Source organism: Pundamilia nyererei, unplaced genomic scaffold (genome assembly GCF_000239375.1).
Source record: "Pundamilia nyererei isolate P.nyererei 1_Seehausen unplaced genomic scaffold, PunNye1.0 scaffold00080, whole genome shotgun sequence".
Taxonomy (NCBI): domain Eukaryota; kingdom Metazoa; phylum Chordata; class Actinopteri; order Cichliformes; family Cichlidae; genus Pundamilia; species Pundamilia nyererei.
The window spans coordinates 1323752-1349142 of record NW_005187481.1 but is presented as its reverse complement, the minus strand read 5'-3'; the positions used below and the strand labels follow the sequence as shown (position 1 = coordinate 1349142).

The following is a 25391-nucleotide window of genomic DNA, read 5'->3' as shown; positions in this document are numbered from 1 at the left end:
TTTGTGTCAACGGGGTAATCAGCTCACAGAAGAAGTGAATAAATAATCAAGATACAGTGACTGAATATGATCACTTTTTTCTTTGCAGTTGATCATTTCTGTAGCCTTACTACACAAGGATGTAAATGTGGTGTTCAAGAGGGTAGATTCAATGAAGGAAAGGTTGAGAGTAGGGAGAGTAGTCCAAGGCTTTCTCTCATGCAGATTCAGCACAACTTTGAGGCTGAGTACAGATCCAAAACCAGCTTGCTTTATGCCACATTTACTGGAACTGCTTTCAAGTAAGGTAACATGAGTCCAAGGACTCTGGTACTAAAATTTGTGTTGAGATCCTACTGTGTCCCAATTATTGTAGCACTTACAGGACAACTCTAACCACTGTGGATCAGTAATGTCATGGCCAATAAGTGATCAAGGTCAATATCAGTGCAGATCCCTACTTGTGAGCACAATATGAAGAGAACTGACCTAAATTAATAAAAAGAAATATTGAGAGCGGCGATGATAGCTGCACAGAACAACTTCAGTTCATTGAAGTGGGCACGTGAACATGCCTCACATAGCTCTACGGATGACACGTGGAGGCATGAATCCATCTTTCAACCCAGGAGGACTATGGCAGTCAGATGCATGCATTTTGTCTACAGTTCTCTCTTGTGCCTCTGGAGTTTATTTAGCTCTCAATCACTCACTTTTTTGTACTAAGAGGATGATTTATGCCACACTTTGAAAGCCGCTGTCATGGCTGAAGTGGCTGAATGTAAAAGCAATAGGATTGGTGCAGATGAGTAGCCTAACATGTGGAAAGAATACAACCCAAGACCCCTGAACAAAAAGCATGTTTTAATTTGGATGTGTGGTGACAAACACACAGGGTATGTGTGCAGGGTAAAAATTGGCTCTTCACTTTCCTTGTCGTTACCAAATATGGGCATATTTCATTGTGGCACTTCTAATAAAGCATGAGATCATCCGGTACTCGGGTTATAGTGAAGTTCTCGCTTGCAGAAGGAAGACAAATGGCAGGTGTCTGCAGCACAGCCTGTTAATTCTTACACATAATGACTGACTAAAATGACCACCTATATGAGAGGGAACGTTGAATATAAAGTACTGAAATATAATATCAAACTTTCTCACCTGGGACAACCTGATATGAAAGTTGCATATGCCACATAGGCACAAATGAACTGAGCAGTAAGTCCACGGCTCAATTCCTAGGTAGCTGTTGTTCCCCTTTACCCCTTCCCTGCTGTAAGTGTCCAATAAAATTGTAAAAAGCCAATAAAAATTAAATAAATCCCCCCAAAAAGAAAAAACTTTCTCACTGCTGTTTACTTAATGATGAGCTGAGTTTGTGTCTGCTGAGAAAATCAATCTTAAAAAGATTTAACAAATGTAGACAAATTAGCCAGCATAAATTAGCCAGAGCATATTCATTACGCCTATCTCTCAGTGGAATACAGCGTGCACTGCAGTGTCTTTATCGTTTAACTGCACTATCATAAATGTAATCATGTATTTCATCTTGAAGTCTCTAATGGCAATAAACCCTGCCTCTCAACTAATATATATGGTACACATCTAAGTAGTAAGAATGATGGTGCATGGAGTTTGAACAGAAATATAACACTTATTTTACATAGCTTAACCTCCATTTGAGCCTCCTTTTAGTACATTTTTCAAGCCACTTCTTATCCTGCTCATGCCTCTGTGTTGTTGTCCTGTCTTTCATGCATCGATAGATGGATTATTATACATCCTTATTTGTAATTGGAGGGCAGGTTAGACAAGGGGATAATTAAAATAGTGTGTGTTGCTACTCCATCTATTTTCTGTTGCTGTCTTGACACGTGGCTCGGTGTGTTTCTGTGCCCTCCTTTGTCCTCCAAGTTAATATTGTTGATGTGGCACTTACTGAGGACACGCAGACTTGCTGACAAACACAGAGTAGCGCTCCCACATGCACTGATATGAAAGAACTTATCTGCAAAAGTGGATTCAGCAGTGTTGTACATTTAATGTAAAGAAATTCTAATCTTATTCAGTTTGAAGTGATTTTGGTTAATATTCTTAAGCGAAGCAGTGCTTATGTGTCAGTTGACAGAAATTGACAGGGCTGTTTAGATCACTGAATAAGAGGTTTTTCATTTGTTGAGCAAAAATGGCTTACATTGCACAAAATGTCTATTGAAAGAAAGCTAGACATTAATACAAGAGGTTTGCTCTTTACTTAGGAAAGCTCACAGTAGCAGCGGAGATAAGTGGAATATTGCATGGCCCGACAGGTTGGGTTCCCAGCTGGCAAAGGCTGGCCATACAAGGATAGTAGTATTGCCTCCAGCAACAGGAAAATTGGAATGACTGTGGCAAAGTCATGGATACAACATCCAAGGCGTTAGGAGGGAGCCATGTGTTTGTTTCCGTGAGTCTGGAGGCCAGTCCTCATTATAGTGGCTGGTAAAATATTACAGTTCAGCTGACACCATCTAAGTGAATTGTCCAGAGCAGTTTTGACAGCCAGTGGAAGGCAGGGCTAGATTATGATGGATGATGACAACAGGGGTGATGCAGAAAGATGTGTTTTGTTGCTCATGCAAGAACTAATACGTACGTACACCTAATGTGGGACAGTTTTGGTGTCCCAAACACACACATACACACAAATAGATATGTCTGATGGTTATGCTGAAATGTTTAAAATGGCTGTGCAATATTTCATAGCTACAAGCTGCTCTCACAGCCCCGAAAGTTCTTGTAAATCTGAAAATGCATTTTTCACATGTGCAAAAAAAATTGCCATTGTTCCTCTGCCACTCCATCTGCTTTTGTGATATTACTCTTGTGTTATGCATGTTTGTTGGTAGATTTCATTGCCTATTTTTTGTTTGTTTTCCTCTCGATGCTGTTTTATTTCATGAACTTGAATAGTTCCTCTTGCAAGCGAAAAGAAATTAATCATTTTATTGATGAAAAGCTGATTGCAGTCTTTCACTAGTTTATTCTCTCTTTTCTTCTGCAGCTTGTTCAAAGGAGGTATCAAAGCACTAAAAATGTTGCTCGATGGGTTTTGTTTTGTTTTTTTCTTCGGTTAGTTTTTTTTGGTTTTGCATAAACACATGAAGTTTTCATTTCGGTTTTCAGGATCCGTGAAACTCTTACTCATTTGAATGCCATTTACAGCTGGCAGTAAAGGGAGAAATGAGTAAGTGAAGACCAAGATACATTTAAGATAAAACTGCAGGGTAGAAGCAAAAAGCACTACCTTCATACAACTGCAAAGGAATGTTTAGTGGGCTCAGTAGTGGTGGTGCACTGTCCCACTGAGCAGTGTTGATGCACATTTGTCAGTCACCTGAAGGAAACTTTAAAATGTGATCTACAGAAGTCTGTGAAGCTTAAGCAGAGATTATGATATGGGTGGGCCATTTATATGGATACACTGTAATAACATGGGAATGGTTGGTGATATTAAAGTCCTGTTTGTGGCACATTAGTATATGTGAGGGGGCAAACTCCTCAAGATGGGTGGTGACCATGGTGGCCATTTAGAAGTCGGCCATCTTGGATACAACTTTTGTTTTTTCAATAGGAAGAGGGCCATGTGACACATCAAACTTATTGGTAATGTCACAAGGAAAACAATGGTGTGATTGGTTTCAATATAACTTTATTCTTTCATGAGTTATTTACAAGTTTCTGACCACTTATAAAATGTGTTCAATGTGCTGCCCATTGTGTTAGATTGTCAATGCAACCCTCTTCTCCCACTCTTCACACACTGATAGCAACACCGCAGGAGAAATGCCAGCACAGGCATCCAGTATCCGTAGTTTCAGGTGCTGCACATCTCGTATCTTCACACCATGGACAATTGCCTTCAGGTGACCCCAAAGATAAAAGTCTAAGGGGGTCAGATCGGGAGACCTTGGGGGCCATTCAACTGGCCCACGACGACCAATCCACTTTCCAGGAAACTGTTAATCTAGGAATGCTCGGACCTGGCACCCATAATGTGGTGGTGCACTATCTTGCTGGAAAAACTCAGGGAACGTGTCCGCTTCAGTGCATAAAGAGGGAAACACATCATCATGTAGCAATTTCAAATATCCAGTGGCCTTGAGGTTTCCATTGATGAAGAATGGACTCACTATCGTTGTACCCCATATACCACACCAAACCATCACTTTTGTTGTTCCAACAGTCTTGGAGGGATCCATCCAATGTGGGTTAGTGTCAGACCAATAGCGGTGGTTTTGTTTGTTAACTTCACCATTCACATAAAAGTTTGCCTCATCATCACTGAACTGAGGGTCCTGTTCCAATTTTTGTTTTGCCCATTCTGCAAATTCTGTGCGCCGATCTGGGTCATCCTCGTTGAGATGCTGCAGTAGCTGGAGTTTGTAAGGGTGCCATTTGTGAGTAGCTAATATCCGCCGAAGGGATGTTTGACTAATGCCACTCCAGTGACATGCGGCGAGTGCTACGCTGTGGGCTCTTGCTGAATGAAGCTAGGACAGCCACTGATGTTTCTTTATTAGTGACAGTTTTCTTGCGTCCACATTTTGGCAAATCCAAGACTGAACCAGTTTCACGAAACTTAGCAAGCAGTTTGCTAACTGTAGCACGGGAGATGGGTGGTCTTGTAGGGTGACCTGCATTGAAATCTGCTGCATTGACCCGGTTACTGCGTTCACCAGATATCAACACAATTTCGATCCGCTCCTCACGTGTTAAACTCTTCGACATGTCAATGGCTGTGAACAAACAGCACCCATCTTGAGGAGTTTGCCCCCTCACATAATATACTAATGTGCCACAAACAGGACTTTAATATCACCAACCATTCCCATTTTATTACGGTGTATCCATATAAACGGCCCACCCTGTACTTTGGCCTTTGGCCACAGGAATCAAAATATATCCTTAATTTGCAGCATTTGATGAAAACCGCTAAGTGATAAACATCTGGGAACATTTTATTCCTGTAAGGGAAGATTAATTGGTTCAGTTTTCACTAAATATCAGCAAGTCTTACAGGTGCCACGCAGTCAGTCTTGAAATTTCAAAGGAAACAGTTTAGTTTCCACAATAGGACGATGATTCAAAGCACTCCAACAGGTTTCTGTTCCAAAGTCAAGAATAGGAAGATGCTAAGCTGGCTACAAAAGCCATATTTTTCTCTTAAACTGGGTTTAAGTTAAATTGATGAAATAAAAACTAATCATGGCTCACAATGGATGACAAATAGCCAAAAATGGCATAGACTTTTCTTTCCCCCGCTTTCCATTGCAGCAGATGGGAGAAGGAGAACACTTCATCCTCAGGTTCACTGGTCCTTTGGCTTCTTCTGGCGTAGCGAATCCATCTCCCCGTAGTCACTCTAGCTTCTGGGTTCTTGCCTATTCTCCTTCCTTCTTGTCCTCCCTCCAAAAACTGACTCATTCACTCATTCCCTCCCTCTCTCTCTCTCTCTCTCTCCCTCCTATCCACTCTACTCTTCCCAATTTGGCCACCAGGGAGGTGTGTGGCACTGGAGCAAGCATTATTGATAGAGCATCTGTTTAGACATGGTGCAGGATCTGTGGCATGTGGGCGAGCAGCTGGGGGTTCGAGCAGGGGAGACATTATGTCATATTACATATCTTGAGATGTCTCGTTCACTTGTATCTATGCCCATTTCACAGGCACACACTCCCACAGAAAACTCAGAAACACAAACACATGCCACCGCCATCCCGCCATGATTATTTTAGTTTCCATCTTACTTGTGTTAATGTGAAATCCCCGACTCCTCACATATGGAAACAGAATAGGGTCATAAGTATTGTATCTGTTTATCAGCATATCTAAATGTGTGAAAATATGTGTGAGGATACATTAAAATGTGTGATGTTGGGGGAAAAATTTATATATATATATATAACAGTATAATTCTGGTGTATGTATGGAGCTGTACATAGCTGTGTATAACATTTGGAGCAGTGTGAGTGAGTAGCCTTTTTGCTCAAAGAGTTAGAGAGGAAAGCATAAATTATGTGCATATAATTAGACAAGTTAGTGCAGCTCCTGCTAATGTTAGCTATTCGGTCAGTGTTTTGAGTGGGCTCTCTCTGCTTGCATTGTTACACGTGTAAATAAAAATAATACAAATTGGCTAGCTTAGGCCCTAGTTTTGAAAAAGCAAGTTGTATTTCCACAGGAAGTCTGTGCATCTCGCTGCTATAAATAATGAATCCATCTTGAAAAGCTGTTAATCTACCTTCAGGAATAAATAATGTCTAACTATAGACTATACCTTAGTGTGATTGTATACAGTTTGGCTGATCCCATGCAGCAAGAAAGTGACTATGTGATTGGATGATGATATGGTTGAGTGTTTGAGCATCCCCGCTGGCTTTTCAGGACAAACTGTGGTGCGCAAATAAGCGTTAACTCTTTACCCCTTGAAAGTCTGTTAGGAGCAACCCTTGAAGTTCTTATCTGAACTGAGCGGTTTCTGTTCAGGCCTATTACAAAACGACTGGGTATCTACCACAAGTTAGTGAGCATGGCCTCTGGTCATACAGCTACCCTTGGAAAAACGGGAAACCATGTTTTTGTTGATATATACTGAGTTGTCAAAGTTTGTCATCAAGGGTACAGGAAAGGTCATCAGATGCCATCTTTGCTGGGGAAAAAGCAATCTGGATTTTTAAATGGAACTGATTTTGAATTTAACTCATAGCTCTAAAGTATGATTCATCCATCCACTTAAGTTCTATGTGGTTATTTTACTCATTATTAGATCAAAATATATTTAACTAAAGAAAAAAAAAAGAGTACATTTCCTTTAGGCAAAAACTATTTTTGCAAATCTTTCTTACTTGTTCACAAGATGTCATCTAATCTACTGATCTTCTTACTGATTTAAAAAGACTAATGTATTGATTTTGATATTCCAGGGATGGCTTCAGACATTTAAAAAAAAAAATTGCTACAGAATTTCTCATGTCATGCTGTCCAGCAGCAGCTAGAAAACTCAGTTTTAGAGGCCTATTCGGACAAGGGAGCCAGAGGCGAATATCCTGGCATCATAGGTTTATCAGGGAAGCCAGACAGACAGAATACCCAATCCAGATAAACACCACACATCTCTAGATGGCTCGACAGTACACTGCGGTCCACTGCCAACAGATTTTCATCCTTGGCAGCCAAGGATTTTATTGTATTTTACACTATATGAAGTGTGTCTTTTTATGATGTAAAATGATGGTGGACCTTTTTGCCACTGCCTCCCCCCACATATATTCTCTGGGTTTTAGTTTCCACAACCCAGAATATCTGTGGTTTAGAAATGGGAGAAAACACAGGAAAATTGTAGAAATCAGTTTACTATTGACTGTAGAAGTTGTTTTTCTTTGTAGTATGAACATTCTCCAACTCCATCACAAACTGACTCAAAATGATCACACATCCTGTGTAACACTGCACCGGCTAATGTGCGAACAGTAGACTAATCCTGTGGCCAAATGAGTAACAAAGCAAGGTGCCCAGCAGCATTAAGGGCTCTGTCTACCTACTATTAAGTAAATGGTGGCATGCTATTAAAATCCTTTAAGAATTTTCCCCCACTATTCATTTTTCATTTCACAATGGGAAATCAATTGCGCCACAGTACACTGATATCAGCCCTGCCATTCTCAAAAAGCAGCTGCTAGTTTATTTGGTTCATCATCTCAAAGCAGTAAAGGCACACATGGAAGAAAAATAAGAATGTAATAATGGCTGCATTCCCTTTAAGGGTTTTCAGGTCCAAGATCCTGGCACGCATGTGCTTCAGTGGAGCCGAGGCCATTGTTAATTATTCGCTGCTCCTTGTGATTGTCCTGCTGTGACAAGACAAAATGTCAGCTGTGAATTATTTTGCTAGATTAAACCTCTTCTGAGGACTGTGTGTGAGTACGTATTGCTCGGCGTCTGATTATTCAGTTAGTTTTGTTGCACCTGTTACTGCAGCTTAATACATTTGTGATTCTTGTAACCGCTGTTTCGTGACCATGCATTATTCTCTGCATAGCTCCACCTAACTTCAGGCTAATCAGAGATGTAATCAGCCAGAATAACTTACAACAAATGTGTATGCACGTCCCTGAACACCACATGGTACAAAAGGAGATATTTTAAGTTTTTTTTGTTTTTTTTCTTGTTTTTTGGGTGATTAGACTCCCTGTTATTGTGGCCACACCAGTGAATAACACAGATCCAGAAAAACCTGTTTCCTGGTGACATGTGCTATCACTTTGATGCGTGTGACCCAGTTGACCTGATGTCCAAAGTACACAGATCGAAATACAACTGAGTGTTCACAGTCATATTGGAACAGCCCCTTCCCCTGCAGAAGTCCCATATCTGTGTCCAGAGGTATTATCACAGGATGAGGGGATTTCTACAGTGTTAGGCGTGTTGTTTTTGCATTGTGTGACATCTCCCTTTCTGTTTGGGTGAATTGGTGTTGGTTTGTGGGGTTTTGGTGATCTCATCAAATCAATCTAGCATAGTTCAACATTTGCTTGCACAGATACTTACATCTTAATTCAGCAGTTTGCTTTGTGCTTTAAGTATGCAAACTGTTCAGCGCACACCTGATCTCTGCTCATGAGTGGCAGAGCTCAGGTGTGCACAATCATGTCATCAAATTAAAAAAGCTGTCATTTTAAGCAAACAGGCTTCTCTGAAAAGGTGCAGGTGCAAGTCCAGATCACGACTGAAGTAAATTTACTTCTGTAGCTGCAGCTTGGCTTGGTTTCATTATGTGCTTTTCGAAATGTTTTTAAAGTGGTTTAGTGGTTCACGTGTGTGCCTGTAGGAAATTCTTTTTTAATGTCAGTAATTTTCAGTATTTTGTCATTATCCCCTGCATATGCAATTCTGTCTTTGCGCTTATCCTAGCCCCCAATGGCATTCAATCCTATTAATAATAAGCCTAATAGTAGTGGGGGGTTTTGCCTTGATTTAAAATTGGTACAAGAATTCCAAATGCCTACACCAGAATTCCTTTTAAAAGCATAAATACCTTTTTTTCCTCTCTATTGATTGATAAAGAGAAGATGCAGTGAAGGCTGATTGATTTGTTTTTTGTTGTTTGTTCCTTTTTCTTTTTTTCGAGCGGGAATGGGGTGGCATAAATAATAACATTACAAGATTTGCATCTGCCACTTCTCATTTGAATTCCACTCAATTTCCTCTACAAAAGAAAGTGTCTAAAAGCCTACTACGTAGCGTTCGTGGACAGAGGAGAAAAATTGGCCCAAATACATTTTATGCAATATTTCATGTTAGGCTTAAAGCAACAATAAAAAGCCATGATGCACCACAACGAGAAAACAGAGAGTGGCCCTGCCTTAATTATGTATCATAAATGTTAAATTGTTGGCTGATTTAGCTCAACCGCAGAGAGGGCAGGCTATTATTAGAGGAGACAAGCCTTTATTTGTAATTTCCCGAGCTTTATAAGGGGACATTTCACTTTTTTCTTTCTTTCTTTTTTTTAAAGAAAAAAAGCCTGCTTGTCTGATCTGCTGTCGTTGCTGAGTTAGAAGAGTTCCAGTATGTCAGTGTGTATTATCCCTTACATGTCCCTTCCATAGAAGGCTTTTATTGTGAAGCAGGTGCAAAGACTTGATCCCACTACAGCACTATAGGACTTGTTTTTTGTCTTGTCTCCCTTCCCTCACCTACCCACCAGTCGTGGCAGATGGCTGCCCCTCCCTGAGCCTGGTTTTGACGGATGTTTCTTCCTGTTTAAAGGGAGTTTTTCCTTCCCTCTATCACCAAGCACTTGCTCATAGGACGTCATCTGATTGTTGGGGGTATTATTGTAGGATCTTTACCTTACAATATAAAGCACCTTGAGGTGACTACTGTTTTGTTTGCATCTCTGACAAGGCTGCTCCTTCTCTTTTGCCAAGCAGAATTTTCACAGTTACTCCATTTTTCCACCATCCACTATTTCAGCTGCCTAGGGAAGACTAAGATGGCTACGGGGGAAAAACAATTGCACTTGTTTAGTTTTTTGGTTTAGTGTTTATAGGTAATCATTCGTCTGAAGCCACTGCATTTTGTAATGGACATTTATTTCATAACAACTTGATACAAAGAAAAATGTCAGTAAGTACATAAACACTGAGAACGTGAGTGAAATTTAAACAAAAAAAGTTAAAGACGTATGTTATAGTGCTGCTTCCGAAATGTACACAGTGCTGCCATTTTAATTATCCTTTACCACAAGGGGTTTGGTTTCCTCACTTTTCTTGTTTGCCACATGCCTGCATTTGTTTGTTCACCCCGAGCAGTAATATGAGACTCAGACATTATTTTAATGCCAGCTTTTATCTGATTATTATGGTGATCTTGTTGCGCCCTCTTGGGAATATTTGCACGAGTTGAAGATCTTGCGTGCCGATTTGTATTTGCTCAACTTTTGGTAATTTCCCTAAAGTGTACGCAATCTTAGGGACACAAAAGACACATTTTCCACTCAACTGTGAAAGTGACAGCCCAGTTTGCCTGCTGTCCTGACACTGCAGACACTGTTAGTGGTCAGTTATGGGTTTATAGCCAGGGACAGAACTGTCTTCCATGCCATTTGTTGTGTCTGACCTTTAAGATGATGAAGCGTAGGGAGAGTGACCCCTGGCAGGGTTTGTTCAAAGAGCAGCCTCTTGGTAATGGGGGGTCCAGTGCCTGGCAGCCTGCTGGGGGATTGATCAGCCCCTTACTCAAAGGCCAGATACAGAAAACCTAGCCAGAGGAGAAGGCCATGCAGGACGTGGAGCCATCCTCTGCTTTGAAGCCCTCTCCAATAGTTCAGCTGCTTCACTGCATGAATAAACATGCCTAATGCCTATCTGTTAAGCTGCTCTGTCTCTTCCTTCTTCTGTCCTCCTCTCTCCTGGATGAGCTAACAGTGAGGCTGCTGCAGATGGAAAAGATATGAACGGAGGTCACAGAATTCTTTCTCGCTTTTTTTGTGTTGCTCTTTCACTCTTCTCTCTCTCTCTCTCTCTCTCTCTCTCTCTCTCTCTCTCTTTTCTTTTTCAGCTTGCTCCTCTTCTCTCTCCCAGCTTCTTGTGTGTATACTTCCTGTGCTCTATCCTTGTTGCACAGGATTAAATCCACTCATTTAGAGCTTGCATTGCATCCACAGATGTCAGCTTTGAGATTGAAATGAGCTCCCCTTCTGTAAAGAGGCAGAGTTAAAAGGAAAATTCAGAGAGGGGGAGAGGGAAACTAAACAGAAAAGCAAAGTCTTTTCAGTTCCAAGTGTAGGCCAGAATACAGCTTATAGTCACATGTACGTTGCTGACCAAGGTTTAAAGTGACTAAGTGTCGAATCTAACGCTTACGATAGACGCGGACCACATTTTTGGTGAAAAACATCGCTTTGCATTTAAGTCTGCTTGTCTGACATCTCCCATTGCATGTGACTGACAAATAACTTTAAGTACAAACAATTATGTCTTTTGCGAACTGCAATCATCATGAGATGCAAACATCGAAAGTCATATTTACTCTGGTAATACACAGCAAAGTATTCTTTTTTTCTTCATAGGCCAAACAAATATGTCAGATGTGTTCTAATACCCGGCATTGTTCACATCTGTGATTACTAGCTTTTAGTGCTCTTCTTTGTTGCCGTGACACCATTGTCAGGGATCTGTTTTATGTCACCCGTGTGCACACCTCACGCACCTGCATGAGATAAAGGAAATGGCAACCCGCTTTCAAAAGAACACCTTCACATCACTACTAGAGATCTAAAACTCCATTAGAAGCTGTAAGTGTCTTTACATTCGTGCATTATCAAAAGCCCTGTAGGTACTTGAAAGCACTTTGGTTGGACACAGATCTGGCAGAGCTGCTTAATGTTGAAACAATGCTGATGTGTGCTTTCGGTGTTTTCAGAGTATGTTTTCTTCTAATGACACAAGACTGCAGTGACCAAGGTCTGCACCATTGCCCAGTTAATTAGCATCTTAAATATTTTCTCTCAGTTCATTTATGCCATGTGCTGTTGAGATGTGGTGGTTTAGTAGTATAGCATCAGTGATGACAGAAGTGAAGCCAAGGAGCAACCAAGTCTGTACTGAGATGTGTGCAGCAAGATCAGCAACAGAGCTGAATCAAAGCAGCTGGAGTTTGGGTGGTCCAGTTCGTAAATCACATCTGAGCATTGAGCAGGGCCCCTACTCAACTGCAGTTAGAGCAAGTCCACAGCCTCCTAGAGCTCTGAGAGCCTGTATTTGTTATGACTTGTTATGGTCAGCCTTTTTCATCTGCGCTAATTTGAGATCGTGACCTTTTTCTACCCTTCCTCAGGTGTTTCTTTGGAAGACCTAACATGAAAGACTAACACAAATCAATGAGGTGAATAACTCCAACAAAGACGTAAATAAGCAGCAGTTACGGCCGTCCGTTGAGCTTTCTCATCTATGCTAATCACTGCCCAAAGCCACTGATGAAAGGATATTCCGAAGTTATGAAGACGCTGTGCTGTGTTCAGTTTATCGTTTGATTATATACCCAATTATAGTGCAAGTAAGCAATTAAACGAAGCCTGGATGTTGAGAACAGATTCTGTCTGCAATTGAACTGCGCTGCTACACTTTGGGCACCTCATAGCTCTAATTTTTCTGCCAGTGTGTGAGTGTATGCGTGTGTGTGACACAGAGAGATAGAGAGAACGATGTTTGATGAAAGAGGAGTGTTCGTGAAGCAGCGAAGTCTTGATTACAAGGGTCAATAGTATCAGAACGGCATCATCACGCATTGCTGGAGGATTCCATGATGTCACGATTTGCTGCATGTGGGCTGGCAAGGGGGTGTACGTGCAGGGATGGGGAAAAGGTTTTTTTGTGAGGACGGTGCTCTTCACGGTAAGACCATAACAGCATCTGTAAAGTAAACACAAGTGGCAGTTCCGCCTCTAAGCATTTGGCTCACTCAGTGAAAGCAATCTCTGCTAAATGGTAATGGGACTCTGCAAAGTGGCATCATCAGTGTTCTTCATTTCAGATAAACTGCCACTGTGTCACGCCTTTAAATATACCCTATGCTTTAATATTAATAACAATCTGGACATACGGGCAATGAGAGGCCTAATTCACTTCCATCACTTGTTACTTTGTATCCTCCTTGTGTTTTTAAAGGCTTGTTATTTGCAGAGTATTATTTTGATTAAAAGGTTTTAGTCCCTTCGGTGAATCTTCTGTAGAAGCTCCTGGGAGGTGTCTGCATCGACAGCTTCCTGCCAGCTTTCCTGTTCTGAGCGAAAAACAATTTCCCATGAACAGGCTTCTGAGCGATCCACTTTTCCATCTCTCTGCGTTCACGAGCTGCTTATCACCCCACCCCACCCCACCCCACGTTTTTCACTTTCTTCAGGAATGACAAATGCTAATTAGGTTTAATGAAATTTATATCTATATCAATAGGTCAGACAACACAAAAAGTTCCATTCATTTCATGTCCCACATTGCTTCACACCTCAAAAGAAATTCATCATGGTCCTCAGAGCCTTTTGGAAAGACTTCTGCCCTAACCTCCCACCGCCTCCTCGCCGCATTGGTTGTTACTGTATGTAATAGAAATTGAGACATCTATTAAACTCGGCCTATTGCTTGGCACAAAAGAGTCTGACATTCTTGAATGAAGAATCCCCTTGTGGTTCCAACCTTCGTATCTCATTACACCCATGCTCCATTCGCACTAAAGAAATTCTATCAGTGTGAGCAATTATGTCCAGGTTGGTTTTGCACAGTTTTAGAAGTCATATTCTAACCACTCATGTTGGTAGCCTTCTGCCCTACCCTCAGTAATGTTTTACCTAACCTTACCCTCCTCGTTGTTGCTACTTAAATTGTGTGTATTCAGAAAATGAGCTGTGCTGCTGTTTAGCCCACACAAGTAAAAGATGTCTTCAGGCAACTACAGTGGCATCATGAAGAGATAGAGGGATAACAGTAACTCAAGCAGAGGAGCACAGACACTTTTCCAGCGCTTATGTCTGTTTCTTTCTTTCGGTCACTGTCTCTCCTTTGCTCTTTGCCTGGGGATATGTGTATTTATACTATGGATTTTAACAGAAATTGATTACTCCAGAAGAGAGCAAAAATGTTTGCATCACCTTATTACAGATAGAGGTCACTTCATCGATTCACAGTAACTCGCTTTTGTTTTGTTTTTTTTGTTTTTTTAGAAACACTGTCAAATTTTATTGTGGCAAGACTAAAGATGACAAGAGGATATTGTCCTTTGCTCAGGAAAGAAAAAAATCTCACCCCATATAGCTGTACCAGAATATATTGTAGGCTGGATGCCTTTACTAGTGGCCAACTGCCAGAGCAAGATTTAACCCTGGCTAAAATGTGCAGCACATCACGGCTGCACTGCAGTAGGTTATCAGTAAATAACTAATTTATATAAAACCATGGACTATTGATTTGAAAACTGAAAACTGTCTTCTTGAAAAATTACACCATCTTTTGTAGACTCCCACAGATTGTCATGTGCAGGGTTTCCAGGCCCAGGCTGCAAAATATTTTTTATCTTGTTTGTTTGTCACTGTGTCACGGCGGGGTGCGCCGGTGTGTGTGGAAACAGGACCCAAAAGCAGATGACGATGAGGAGTAGTAAGGTTTAACAGAAAGGTGAGGCTTTATTTAAATGACGGCAGGGTTAAACCAGGAAACCAAAACAAACTGGCAAAACACCAAGAAACAAAACACTAAACTGGTATAACACTAAGAAACAAAACACTAAAGGTACTAAGACCAAAAACTATAACTATAACTGAGGTGGAAAATAACAGGCAAAGACTAAGACTATAACTGTAACTCTGGTGAGATAAACAGACTAAGACTAACGTGGAATAAACAGACGAAAACTAGAACTATGGCTGAGGTAAACAGACGAACCGACAATGGCATGAAGAAAACAAAAGGCTTAAATACAGACATGAGGTGATCAGGGGAAGTGGGGACACATGGGGGAACAGCTGACAGACATAAAACTAATGACAGGACCAGGAGAGGAAAGCTAAATACAATGAACAAAGAACACATGACATTGTCAAAATAAAACAGGAAATACTAAAACTAAACGTGACAACACAACTTAACAGACCTAATACGTGATGAATAAATACAAAACCCCAAAACATAGAAAACCCAGGAACAATAACTGCCTAAACTAAAGGCAGATAGGAAATAACACAAACTAAATCACATAACAAAATGAGACAAATACAAACATGAACTCAGAGCGCTGGGTCAGAGACCCAGCCTGTGACACACTGTGTCAGATTAGGTGATTATAGAGGTAGAAATCGTACTTTTTCATGACTGAGAGACCTGAATGATTCATCAGGAAGCTAGCTAGCTGTTTCCTGAATAGACAGAAACAGACAATGGAAGTGGCCACTGAAGCTGTTTGTATGATACGAGCTCACTTGAAGGTAGTTCCGCCTACCTTCATCATTCCTCCATTTTTATCAATTAAAGTTGTGTTTTGAAGACACACACACACACACACACAAAAATTGACCAGTGTCTTATTTACACTGGTCAGCTTCACAGAAGTCAGGGGACTATCATCAACGACATACTTAAACTGTCAGGAGAGGTTCCAGTTCCAGCATCGGTTTTCATCCATTTCGAGAAACTGTCCAAGACGAGTTTTCGTTTGACACTGACTGATCAATGTTGTCCTAATCTGATCATAATCATGCAAATTACCCCCAGTTTATGTGTGTGAATGTTAGGTGAAGCACTAAGGTATAGAGAAAAGTTGTGTATGAATGGGTTGCTGTAAAAAAAAAAAAAAACACTTTCTGTACAAAGAAATTAACTCAACTTCTGATGATGATGCTCCATGATAATCATGTGAGCTGGTTCTGCAATAACACCTCACTGGTGAAAAACCTGTATCTCTCTGGTGATTAGGCACTAACACCACAACTTCTAAATCAGTATAGGTAGATTTTGGAAAATTTGGTTGACTTGCTGAGATGATAACCCCTGTTGTCTGACTGTATACCATAATTGCTTTTGGATTAGAGAAGTAAAATATCAGAAGAATATTCCAGGTATGTTAAAGCTGCCTGTCAATTAATGGTGCATCAGACTTTACACTGTATCAGGTGCAGTTGTAATTCTCTGTTCTGTCTTGACATTGGATCTTATTTGGCCGTAGTCTTTTTAAAAATATATGTTTTGTTTTCCATGGGTTTCTTTAAAATTTTGTTGTGGTGAAATTATTCGCAGATACTTTTTACATTGTCGATTCGTTCCAATTATGGTCTCTTTGAAATAACTCGTGTGTAACCTTTTTGTTCATTTGCTTCATTAATGTTGGATGACGAGTCTGTGCTGGAGGGTGAAACTACTTGTTGCAGCTAACCCAGTTTTCATCCACGCACCCACTTTCAAGAGAACCTTTTGTTGTGAGTATTATAAATGACGAGAGAAAAAAGTTGTAAAAGAGAGATCCAGAGAGTCGTTTTTGTAAATGGACTGAGGTTTTTGGGAACCAGCCCCAGTATCTCATGACCTAATTGCGTCTGCAAAAATAGTTACGCTGTGTGTTATGCTCTCCATTACTAACATGTGTTTCTACAGTCTAGCCCACCTGTCAGAATCTAAATCTCAGGTACTGTTATTCGACATTTCTGGGTTACATGGAATGCATAACCATTTTATCACAAGCTTACAAAACTACACAGAGCTCTACTTTAGTATCATAATCACCACTGCAGAGTGCTAGGACACATGTGCAAATGATTTTTATCTCGATTCCCTATTTGGTCAATAACTATATATGAATTTGAGTATGTACTGATAAATTGCTCTTGGCCAATAGTAGAGCTAATGACAAAACGTAAAAGGATTTAAGGTACTTGGTGCCAATGAATCTACTTACTATGTACTCACATTTCTTTTTCACAAAATCTACTATGATCTCCTGCTTTGTTACATTTGTGGACCAACAATAAAACAAACAGATACACATTCTCCTGTCTTTATTAAACATGCTGCTACTTGGATTCATTTTATATGTAAATTTCATCCTTTACCGCTATTCATTTGATGATCACCAAACAGATGAGCAAACCAGTGACTCTTGTTTGTGGAATTTGTTGAGAGGAGTTGACTTTAAAAAAATTATATTGAAGCTATGCGTCAGTGTATGAGCAATGCACCGCAAGAGCAAGCAAAACAATATATTACCATATTAATATTTTTCAGAGGCTGGATGGTGTGAAACATGAACCATTTCATTGATAACAACTTTCACAGGATCCTAATGCTACAGATGCTTTTCTTTAGATGTGTCTAAAAAAACGGAGGGAATTCGGGAGTGTTGCTTCTTTACTTAGAAATGAGCACACTCGAAAGATCACACCGAGAGAACAACATGCAATCCTGAGAGGTGATAAGCAACAGCAAAACACCTGCAGAAATAACTGTAACCTGCTAAAATATTTGTTTATGTCTCAGGTTTCCAAAGGCCCACGTGCATAGTCCTAGAGATTTCTGAGACACTGTTTGTGTGCAATTTATAAAACACTTTACTAATTTTGCAGATCTTTCAAAGCACTTTACACTACAATTCACATTGTAACTGTTTGTCTCACATTTACACTAACGCCAACATTTTAACCCCAGCTTAAAGCATGGTGGAGGAATCAGCATGGTCAGGGCCTGTACAGTATATTCAAAAACAGTGAAGTTAAGATTGCATCAATAAATTCTACAATGAATGTCAGTGTAGCAGTCCATGCCCTAAAGTTAGGAAAGACTACTTTGGATGTTAAAAGCATTAGAGTCCTGACTTTACCCATTAAACACATCACAATAATAATTTTGTGGCATGACCTTTCAGTCAAGGATCAATGATTATTAGTTTTGTAGAGACGAGTCATCCAAATTTTCTCCTCAATATTGTGCGATTCTCATAAGCAGCTACTAAGTAGGGCCATATCTCCACACTACCAGATTCCCTTGACCCTTTTTACAACAGCGACCTCCTCTTTAAGCCTTGTGCTGTGTCTGTTGGGACGTACTGTTCAGCAACACTGTTTCCTGAGCTTTTATTAACATTTTTAGATTTTTCTCTTATCTTTTTCGCAGTCTCAATGTACTGGTGTGCACGGCTGCAGTAACCCAAACATTGAGCACATGTGCTGCTACCAGCTGCTCATCCTACGCTGTGTGCGTCAAACCAAGCCTGACGTGGTTCTGCTTCTGTTCCAGCCAGATGATTGGTTCAGTGCAGCACTATTCTTGTTCTTTTGTGTTGTGTGTGTAAACCTTGGATGGAATGAGTTCTATCGACTTTATATTTATCGTAACTCATTTCTCTGTTGATCATCTTTTGTATTTTATCGCCCAGCCCTACTACCAAGTAGCTGTTTGAGGTTGCAAGAAAGCTACGAGTCTTACTAAAATCAAGAGATTACATTAATACATTGAGTGATTACTCACTTAGTTCAATAAAGATGGGTTCGCCAGCTATTCAGCCTTTCATTAACTAACGGATTACATTACCTGATTATTTCATTTGACTTAAATCACCTCACTTTTGATCCTTGCATATTTGTTCCCATGTGAAGAACAGTAATAAGAAAAATAATGCTGCACATCTAATGTCATATAATGACAATTATGCTCTTGAAAAGCCTGAACTTGGTCCTGCAGATAATTATTTCTCACGTGTTTGCACCAAAAAGACTTTGGCACATTTGTAGAAGGTTGCTGAGCCCTCTGGTGAAATCCTGCTCCAAGGCTGTGATACAAATGGACCGAAGGTCTTTGTCAAGTCCGAAGTGCAGGGTGATTTTTCTCCATCTAATGACTCAGATAAACACTTGTGAACAAGTTCAGATCTCTGGCAGCTCACCTTTGGGTAAACGTGTCACTGTTGTATCGGTTACTTCACACTGTGATTTGCCTTGTGGAGACATGTATAAGTAAACCCTTCTCTTTATTTCTGTGAAATCTTTATTCACACTCCTCTATACCTCCAGTAGTTTGCAGATTAAAGTAATTAAAATTTCACTTTACTATTTATTAGATGCATTTTTATTTATTTTTGTAGTTGTCTTTGAATACTCTTCTTCTTTTCTCCTTTTAGCTCTTTGTAGAGTGCTGCTCTTAGCCTGCTGTCTTGGTGCTGGTGAGTAAAGGGGAAGTTAGTCACCTTCTCAGCAGATAATTGCTTCCATTCAGTTATTGTTAGAGCAGCTTTGTGATCATATAGGAAGAGAGAAACTCATACTTATAGGTATATTGTTTGGCACTAATGAGGGTCTTTCTGGAGGTAGAGCGTGTTAGAAGAGATGATGAGCACTGTATTCATTTTACCGGTGCACACTTTGTGTGTTTCTGTTGAGATGGCCATTACCACCATGACCAAGCTACAAGTAAGCATTTACTAACAACACAGATTTGAGTTGATATGTGTTACAGTAACAATTAAGGATATTTGTCGGGATGTCTTTCTGTGACTAAAGTGCAAATAAAATCGATGACATAGCAGAAGTGCAGGCTATGATCCTCGTATGTAATTCAAGTGTTACAAATGTTGTGTGTGCTCATGTTTGTGTATTTGTTTGTATGGCGATGGAGTGTCTCTTTAAGTAGGACAGTAGAAATTGATGGCCAACTCAGAAAGCTGACCTACATAGAGGCACAAACAAACTAGTTCCCTCAGCATGCATGCTGAGCCCAGTTGCTCTGCAGAAAATGCAGAGGAAGCAGGCATATTGTCACTGTAAACATTTATTAAAGGCATACCCTAGATCCATCCATCCATTCGCTAGTCACTTATTCTGTTTTTTTTTAGGTATAAATTATGCCGCCACATCCCTAGGGTGGTGTGTCTACTGTGGTATAGGATTATTTTTTTAATTTGATCAAAAGCTAGCATTTATTTCTTCATTTATTTATTTTTTCGTTCCATGACCTGTTTATCAATGTTATGAGTCCTATTTTCTATCTGCAGTTTTCAGGAGTCAAGATTAATGGAGAAATGTAATTGATCAGACCAGAATATAAAAACAATCCAAACAAGTGGTGGCGCAAAGTCATCTGAGCACCATAAAATGATAAAGGCCAAGCGTGAAGAAAACCACAATCATATTGAAATCTAATTACACCAATTTATAGTCGCATTGCTTTTATCTAATTGTTTTCTGGCCTCTTGCTTTATTTCATTCTGCTGTTGAAAGCTCCTTCATGACATTTCTCAGCAATCAGTAGATGTCCTTTTAAATGTCGAACAAACTAATAAGTTCCAGCGTTTTAAAGCCTGAGAACTTTTGCTAACAATGTAAAACACCACGTGTGATAATTGTGGCTCAATTTTAGGCTAGTTCTCCCTACCACCTGATGCTCTCTCATACAGCCACCTACACTTACAGTACGGTAATCATCACCTTTACTTTTTTGCTCAGACGGAGGGCTGACACACTGCACACTGTGCAGACCGGGTCCAAAGAGAGATTTGCATTGGTGAAATCTCACGGGGGCTAGTGCATTTACACACCTACACAAAGCATTTCATTGTAATTGACATATTTTCTTTACTTTTTTTCTTATTTTTAATCAGCTGTCAAATGAAACTTCCCACCATATTAAACTTATGCAGTGCACATTAGAAACTGCACATTTTATGGCATTTTTACATAACAAGGCTATTTATTAAGTAACTAAGTCCATTATTACTCTGTAAAAACAATCAAATAAATAATACATAGAAAAAGTAATAATAAAATGCAAACTTAGTACTTATTTACAATGTGTATTTCTGTCTGTTGCCCAAGAAAATATTTTCTTAAAATCTTTTTTTCATCACAATGACCAGTACAAATGTGCACACAGTACTATGCAACAAAGATTAAAGCCATGAAAAAATGTACTATGATGAATTCGTGTTGCAATCTCACAGCTAAACCAAAAACTTCTTATCAGTCTCATCTTCTGAGTGTTGTCTGAAACAGTGCTCGTGGCTCACTCTATGGTGCACTTCTGGGATTAATTTTACATCGAGCGTCTTCAGTTCCCCACAGACTCATAGGCATCAAAGCAGTCATATTTATTTGTTTTGGATTTTTATCAGCTAGTGTCTTGACTTGTGACTAGGGAATCCGGGTATGCCTAAGGGACCTGTAATAACTCTTGGTGTTTGTCTTTCTGTTTGTCTTTGTGTTTTTGTCTATTAACCAATAAGAAAAACATATTTTGTTTACTACAGATAGTTGTCAAATCTTGTTGCTAAAATTGAAGATGTGTTTACTATGGGTGTAAAAAGACAACACTTATAGGTGGAAATCTGCAGGGATATGATGTAAACATGGCCATCTAAGTACATAATGGATTAAATGTTGAGTCTACTTAGACTGTGAGATCCTTTTCAGCAGCAGTGCACTGATCTGTAAACATTCATAGATGTGTGCTTTTTTCCCTCTCTAATGTTTCAGGAGTTTTTAAAAGAAAAATATCTCTTCCTATTCACAATATTTTCTCAAATTTGTTCATTCTCTATTCTCTCTTCTCAGCTATATGTGCGCTGTGCTGTTAGAGAGTTCATGGTGTTAACTGTATTAAACAGGGGATTAATGCCCGGGGCTCTGGATCTCTGGTAATAGCAGACGGAAATACTGATCAAAGGACTCTAACTGTGCCGTGGGTGTTCGGACTGCCTCTGTCTGCTTCTCTGCATTACAAGAAGATTGGGCTTGGAGGATACACCATATAAGCAGACAGTGCTGGAGCTTTCTGTAGGTTTACTCTGGGATGGACAGGTGAAGGTCCCATCAAGTATAATTAGGGCTACTAGTTCAGTGGTAAAGTATAGATAATATGAGACAAGATAAAACATACCTTTTCTGTCCTTTAAGCTTGGTGGAGCAGTTTAGTTTTGGGTACAATTATGTGTGTTTGTGTGTGTCTACATGTGTATGCACATAGGTGCTTTTGTCTTCTCTATTTGTGCCTGTATGTTCCATTTGTGCTGCATCCCAGAAGCTATGAACAACACATCCTCCAGGCTTCTTACCCTTGTGGTGACAGGGTCAGCAGTCAGAGCTGCTTAGCAGCATGCTCCTCTCATTACATGCATCAGCAGCAATATTACAGCCCCTACTGTGAAAGCATTGGAAGTGCACGTTTATAAGCTTTAATTGTTTGCTAAGTGGTTAGACATATTGAAAGTATCTAACTTGTAAAATGATCAGCCGTAGTTAAAAGTTCAGCTGTCAGCAAGGAAGAGCCCTACACACGTCTTTGTTAAGAACCTTTATGTCTTTTGGTTCATTTGTGCTTAATATTGACCTAGAAAGGTGTAATGAGGTATATACCTTATGATACATATGTGCTATGCATTTTTATGAGTCATCGGGGACATGGGCTATGGCTGCTATACATAGCAGCTGTAAATTAATGTTACCCTTATGTCTTCTCCTTGCATGTTTATGTGCTCACAAATCTTTTACACAATGGGGTAAAGTAAAATTGTAATAGTACCTTCACTACTACTGCAAATGCTACATTTAACATTTATTTATTTTCATTTATTTAAGTTTGGTATTTCCAATTTGTAAGATTTGTGTTTATAGGTGTATTAGTTTCAGCAGTTACAAAGAAGCATTTAAAAGTCAAAGAAGTTAAAGCCAAGAGTTCTCCATGATTTTACAAGTTTTCCCAGGCTTGGTGGCGCTGGTTGGGTTAGGGTGTGTGAAAAGCATCAGAGCAACAGAAGCAGAGAAACCTGCACTGAGTGTGAAATAAAGACTGAGTATGATGAAGTTGGTAAATGGTTGTGAAAGTAGGCGCCCCGCCGGTTCTGTGGAGCGGCGAAACGAGGCCAAGCCCAGTTCTGGCTAATAAGTGTGAGGAAGTGCAGCCAAGAGGCCTCAGCCAGTGGCCGCATAACACCTATTATCAGCCTTACTATAAGACATCCACTTGTTTCCATTTACAGGGTATTGTTTAAGCTGTGGGAAGGTTCTTCGGTGTGACACGTCTCTGCTTGTGTCTGTCAGTGCTGACAGGCTTTAATAGTTTTGTGGGGGTCAGCCTCCTGCTACGTGTGGATAGTTGGAGGAAGAATGGCCAGGATATATGAGGACAATCTGGCTCTGCTGACACCCCACCGAAGGAGGATGGGAGAAAGGAATATTTCTGTTACTGCTATTTTGTGGCCTGTAATTGTCTGTAAGGTCTGTAAAATGGGATAGTAGAGCAAAGAGCTGCAATGCAATGGCAGGGGACAGAGGTTCAGAAAGTACACAGGGGACTGATAAAGGAGGTGTGTGCTGAGCCGACGAGCGAGAAAAATGTGGATGTTTGTTGTGAATTGTGATATTGTGAATGCTACGGTGTGTTCCAGCGGTAGTTTTCACTACAGCCAAATGTCTTTCCCCCCCCTTTTTTCCGTTTAAACAGATCCAGTCATGGGTGGAAGGACCCTGCTGGTGGTATCTGTGGTGGTGGGCTTGGCCCTGACCCCAGTGGATATAATAGTGCAGTGGAAAATGTCCTGTCAGTTGATGGAGGAGCTGCCTGTAGCAGCAGGAAGGAGTGTGGCGACAGGGGCCATGTGTGTTAACCTCTTTCCTTGTCACTTTTTCTGTCTTTCTGCCCACCCCCTCTCTACTTTCATCTCCACCTTTTTTCCTTTTTCTTTCCATCTTTGTTCCCCTAGACTCCACTCCCTCTACCTACAGACCTCCATGACAAATTACTCCTGGCGGTTGATTTGTTGGTTGTCAAAAGTGCTCCTTGTGCCCGCCATGAAGGTGGGGCGAGCAGGAGAAGAAGGTGCTTCTCCCCCACCCCCCCCCTCCCTGCGTTCCTGCCCGTCGTCATCACCTGTCCCCTGCCTCCCCCACCCTCTCACATACGCTCCCGCTACAACTCAGTTTAGAGACATCTCAGTGGATATTCACATTGTGTCTCTTAAGATCTCATTAGATCTGATGTTGTCCGTATTTAATCAGCTCGCACGTTGGGTTTCCAACCCTCTTTTGACAAGACTGTTTTGATATGTTCTTGCTTGTATCAAAAGAGAAGCTTTAGGAGAATCTTTTGTTATTTACGTAGTAGGAGGAAGTGAAGGAGGAGCAGAAGAGAAAAACGTGAGTGAGAGATAAAGACTTTATGACAGAACTATAGATGTCACTGTTTGTGGTAGGCTGTCTGCTGTAGTAAGTAGCAGGAACAATTCTGCACAAAGAAATCATTATTTTACAGGATGATCTGATGAAGTAATAAGCAATAAGCAGCTTAGGATGCTAATGTACTATAATATACTTCATCTTCAGTCATGTTCCTGCAAAGATGTGAATATTAAGACACTTAAGCTACTAAATATTTGCAAATCAGCCTGCTTAGGAATGGGTGATATGGATAAAGTACAAGGTAAAATATTATGATCTACCTGAAACTAACCAAATGGGAATTGCTTTTTCCTTTGGTTTAAATACCTGACAAATAAAGGTGTTTAATCACATTGATTCAAAAATCCTGCAAATCCAATACTGCCAGAAAGTGGTGCTGCTCATCGATTTGCAGCATAGCCAGCAAAGGCCCAATACAGCAAGATATATTAAAAGGATAAACTACCTCAGTATAATAAATACAGCAATTCTCTGATGGTTGACAAATCTCTCGTTTGTATACCCCGTGGTGTCGTATGTGTTGTTAGGCGAATATGTGCAGATGTGCGGGAAACTAGGCTCCGAATAGCTTCCCCTCGAGTCCTTGACCTTGAGATTTGTCCTGTGAAGTGGATGATGACTGAGCTGATGCCTGAAGGCATGGATTTGTCTTCATGTTCGTGCGTGTAACAACTGTTGTTTCACATTTGTGTTTAGCTTTCGTCTCACATTATGTAGACGGTTAACATATACAATAGTAGACGGATGGCGCAGTCTGCGGAGTGTGTCGGCTGGACGGCGTGTTGTTTATAGCAACGGCTGTTTAGGCTCAGTCCGTGGCGATTTTATTTCGTCAGGTTTTTGCTGTTTTAAAAAAACCCTCATCTCCCTGTCAGTCCCTCACACTGTTTTATTCACTAACTGTTTGGCTTTCGAGAAAGTAATAGAATATGTTTTCCTTTCAACCCCAGCTATACAGATGCTAGATTGCTTTGTGTATCACCATCAAAACACAGAAGAGCGCATTGCAATCCACTTGTGTTCAAAAGTCTAAAACCATGTTGTCTCTCTGTCTCTTTTTTCTTTTTTCTTTTTTTTAAAGAGGGGTTAAGCTTTTATCCTATAAATATGGCATGAAAATCCCACTGTCAACGACACATTCATTCTAAGGCCCGTATTAACATAAAAATGA

General features: G+C 40.3%; 1 protein-coding gene across 12 annotated transcripts in view; it reads left to right on the top strand.

The window, feature by feature from the left end:
* Window positions 1-25391, top strand: part of msi2b (musashi RNA-binding protein 2b) — a 272159-nt gene that overhangs the window by 180808 nt on the left and 65960 nt on the right. The window lies entirely within an intron of this gene.